The sequence below is a fragment of the Nycticebus coucang genome, chromosome 11 (genome assembly GCF_027406575.1).
Source record: "Nycticebus coucang isolate mNycCou1 chromosome 11, mNycCou1.pri, whole genome shotgun sequence".
Taxonomy (NCBI): domain Eukaryota; kingdom Metazoa; phylum Chordata; class Mammalia; order Primates; family Lorisidae; genus Nycticebus; species Nycticebus coucang.
Genome location: NC_069790.1, coordinates 10,370,194 through 10,374,993, shown reverse-complemented (window position 1 = coordinate 10,374,993; position 4,800 = coordinate 10,370,194). Strand labels below are relative to the sequence as shown.

General features: G+C 41.3%; 1 non-coding gene across 1 annotated transcript; it reads right to left on the bottom strand.

Moving 5' to 3' along the window:
• Positions 1–4,309: 4,309 nt before the first annotated feature.
• LOC128560506 (U6 spliceosomal RNA) lies at positions 4,310–4,416 on the bottom strand. The gene has a single exon (XR_008373004.1). It is a non-coding gene; the product is annotated as a U6 spliceosomal RNA (small nuclear RNA).
• Between the last annotated feature and the right edge of the window lie 384 nt (positions 4,417–4,800).

The window sequence follows — 4,800 nt, the reverse complement described above, 5'->3', positions numbered from 1 at the left end:
TGATAGTAATAGAGGTAAAATAATGATGATATTGAGAGTGATAACAAAAGTGCTCATATTAATAATAGTTGATATAGCAATAGCAGTTATAATAGGGAGAGATGTAGTAGTAATTTTAGTAGTGGCATGAATGATAGTAGTAACAATAGGGGTAACCATAGTAGCAATAATGACAGAGGTAACAGTTTGCTGCTTAAAATTCTTATCAGATAATTCGAACATCTGTGTCATCTTGATAATGGCATCTGTTCATTGTCTATTTTCATTGCAGTTCAATGTTTTCTGATTCTTGTTATGATGAGTAATTTTAGATTGATCTTGAACACTACTGATATTATGAGAATCTTGATGTTATTTAATTCTTCTATTTTAGCCCATCTCCTCTGATACCATACTGGTTGGGGAAGTAGAACATTGCTTCTCTTCTGGCAGTTGAGGATACAATTCCAAGTTCCAAGTTGTCCTCCAAGTGGCCCCGTGGGGTGGGGCGACTACCACCAGGAGGGGCACCAGGTTCCCTATGAGGCATCTGCTAATACACCTTGGATAGAATAGGGAGCCCTTCACATGGCCTCACAAACACTGCATGTCAGGGCCTGTGGGGGGGAGAGTGGTAACCTTCTCTGATACCTTGTCATCAGGGAGGGGCGTGACCTTTGCTCCTGCAGCATGAGGCTGAATGTCTCAGCTCCATACTTGGCCTTCTCTGATGCCACCCTCATAGGGCAGTAAGGGTGCCTTGTGGAAGTGGATGTCAGGGGTCCCAACTTGACTTTTGGTGGCATAAATGGTAGTGGGGCCATGGTGTTTTCTGTGGGGTTTGGATGAAATAGGTGATCATTGTGTATAAGTTTTCTGTTTCTCTGGGCTGTACTTTCCTATTCCTTTGGCTAGAGAGAGCAGGCTTTCCTTGGGGCATTTTTTCTCTATGTTTGGTCTGGCTTCTGCAGCACCAAGACCAGAGCATTATAATACAGAATGAACCCTACAAACTCAGTGATGCACCATGCCTTGGATCCCAACGTCCCTAGCCAGCCTGCCTTTCTTTATCCAAAATTTCAGCATCATGCTTGTTTTATATATCATGTCAAAGGTTTCTTAACACAAAGAGGTGTGAACAATTTTGGTTCATTATTAAGAGCTTTTGTTAAATAGCTTAAGATCCCCTTTGTTCATTCAAGATGAATTTTCTAAGCTGTTACAACATAAGCACTGTCAGCCCCGAGGACACCTCCTTCTATCCTAGAGATTGAATTGTGTATTAATTCTTCCATTTGGTGCTATGACAAGGGAACAAAATGCCGTCTGAGCTGGGAGAAGAAAGTGGTGAAAAACCCTGCCCAAGTGTCAGTGAAAGGAGATGCAGATGAACACACTCCACAGAAGGAATGCTATTTAACCCAACATCTCCCGCATTAAAAGAAGAGGACCAAAGAGTCTCCAAACTAAAGCAAAAACATGGAGGCTGTAGAAGTGTGCTGGATTTGACAAACACAGATGCATTCAGAAGGACAGAGGCAGAGGTCTGTCAGACAGAGGTCATAACGTTCTCCACCCCAGATTATGCCTTGGACAGCAGAGAATCAGTCAGCTAAAAGTTGCTATGGCTAAGTGTATTAGGTAGAGATTTAGTCCAGGCAATGATTTGAGTAGGGTAATGGGTTCTCAAAACTACTTGAAGGTCACCATATGGTGATAAGAGTAGATGTTTCCCGAGGAACCTGGGAGCTGGTATGAGAACCAGTGTGAGGTGGCCAGAGACAAGCTGAGACAGAGGAATAGACCAGAGAGAGTGAGAATGCATTTCAGTTTGGCTTCTTCTGGTCTGTCAGGATGACCTTGGGCAGTGATGTTCTGTTGGCTTTTGCTACCTTATTTGCAAAATGTAGACAAAAGTTCTTAAATTAAGATGGTCGTGCAGCCTCCCACAGTGTGGCAACACACACAGAGCCCCTCTCAGGGGCCTTATGAGTTTGAACTGAAGAAGGAAGATGCCCAGCCTCTTCTTCCAGGACCTCACACTGAACTACTTCAACCTTCTACACTTGAGTTCCTGATTTCTTTGGTACAACCTTGTAGTTATGACAGTACGTGACCTTACAACTTGGGGGTTGTATTTCATTGGTACTGCGTGTATTTGAACAGAAATTTGAGTGAACTTCCAAAGAAATGGCCAACTCTATAATTGTTATTAACCCCAGTAGATTTCATAACTTCAACTGTCTTGGTCTGGGTGGTGAAAACTCACTTTCACTTCTGGACTTTCTAGCAGCAATCACATCTCCACCTAGGGAGGGTACTCTCTTCACAAACTCCTGGTCAGCTGACCAGTCACTGCTTAGGAAGGCTTAGCTAATGTCCTGCCCACCAGCTTGCCCTGCTGTGGTCCTGATCACGGCCTACCTCCCCATGGGGTGCACGTCCCACCGGCAGGCTCTTGCACGTGCCATTTCCCTGTGTGCCCCGGTGTAGGCTCGAGTCTGCATTCTGGACACTCTGTTAGAAGTGTGTGTGTGTGCAAGTGTTGAATAAGATGCCTTGGAAGCCTTCCTGGTGAAGGAATGGCAGCAACCCATGGGATGCCTTCACTCCACCATGGCTGTTCTCCCACTCTAAGCACCCTTGGAATTTCTCTGAGGAGGCTTGACACTAATTTTGCAGAGGTGAGTGAAACACGCCAAAAAGTCAGTGGGGACCTGAATCTGCTCATTTAAATTTCTTCAACTTCCTGAGACAGGAGTCTTGAAGGAATTTCACAGCAGCCTATATTTGTATTACAGATCAACCAATCAATCAATCAATCCCATTGTGTCAAATGACATTACATGCTTGACTAATTCTAAAGAGAGAGAGAGTGAATAATTCATGTCACTTAATTAGTGCTGCACCTTAAATTCCTAGAGTTCTGGAAAAGTAGAGATTTTCTAATAGGGACAGCTGTAAATAGCTTTCACATTCTTTTTTTTTATTTATTTATTTTTTTTTATTCTTTTTTTTTTTTTTTTCACATTCTTTTTCAACGCTACAAAGGTCAGCAAGGGAGATTCTTGCTAGTGACAGACAATTCAGAATAGGGGAAAGCCTTCCATTTATCCAGAATAAGCTAAATATTTGATTTGTCTATTTATTCAAAAAAAGGTCATAGGAGAAAGGAAAAGAATGGAAAGTAATTCCAAACTTGGAAAAGAGTTGGCTCAGAGCAGGACATGCAGGGAACACCCAACTCCCACTCATGGGGGAGCTGAGGAGGGGTTGTGAGGCTGCAAGCCTCTGTGGGATGGGTGCTAAGACTATTCCTAGTGTCTACCAGGTTCTAGGGGTGGAGAGTGCTAATAGAGACCTAAAACCTATACTTATAGACCCAAGAAACGGAAATTTACTGAGGCTATAAAAACGAGAAAGAACCTGCCTCGATTCCATAACTTGCTCCGGAAAAAGGAGACCACAGAGTTTTAGTAAACGACTTAATTGAAAGTCCCACCCTAGATAAATAGAAAAAGAAAGTCTTCTAGAAGGATGACCAGTGGTGGGACTGGAAAGGAATTAGGCCATTTTCTGTCCTTCTGCTGGTCTCTCATAAAAACCCCATCCTGGATACGAAAGGACAACAATGTGGCTTCTTGTAGACCCCCATGTACCCTTAGATCTGCTTCCATTGATGAGATCTTCAGAGTCATAAACCACACAGCAAGAGGAATTTTCATCTTCTCTTGGTTTTTTCCTAGTCTCAGAGACAGCTCAGTTCTCTGACAAAGGATCTCTCCTTCTCTGGATTTCCACAGAGATTTATTCTGCAAATAGAACTGTCAAGTAAGACTTGCAGCTAAGGAATCTTTTTTTGGAAGTCTCAGAAAATTCTATTTAAGATCACCTTTGGGTTGACTTAAGCATCTTTCAATCCATACCACATCTGCTTCAGGATAAGACTGTAGACTTGGCCTTGGTCCTTGAGCCCTTACAGGCTGAGAATACTACAAATATAGGCATGACTATGGGAGAAAACCCCCTGGAAATTCATATAGATGATTTAGATTAGTGAGTTTCGAGTTCTGTATAAGGATCATTTACCTAATTGAAGATCTTGAAAATATTCTTGTGTGTTTTCCTAGATGCTTCCTAATTTTAGCTTCTACATTTGGGTGTATGATACATCTTAAATGAATATTTGTACTCTATGAGGTAGGGGTCATGCTCCATTGTCATATGGATATTCAGACACTGGAGCATGATTTATTAAAAAGACTTGCCTTTCCCAGTTTAATTCCTCTGATGCTTTTGCTGAAAATTATATTATTGACGATGTGTGAATATACTTCTGAAACGCTTCAAGAATTTGCGTGTCATCCTTGTGCAGGGGCCATGCTAATCTTTTCTGTATTGTTCCAATTTTAGTATATGTGCTGCCGAAGCAAGCACTGAATATACTTCTGGATTCTGTGCTGCTTATTGGGTTCGGTTATGCATGTGCTAACACCACAGTGTATTACTGAACCTTTGTAGCCAGTCATAAGGCTTAATGGTCTAAGTCTTCTCAAATTCTATTTATTTTTTAAAATGGACACGTGCATATATCTCAATTTACTTAGCCTTTATTGAATTTTCTCAGGCATATTTTGTGGTTTTCAGAGTAGTGGACTTACATATATTCCATTAAATTTATTTCCCTTTATTTTATCTAATTTGATACTACTGTGTATGGTGTTGCTTTTGTGAATTTCTTTTTCCAATTGTTTTCCCTGATATACATAAAGATAATTGACTTTGGTATATTGGCTTTGCATTCCAGTATTGAATTTTATA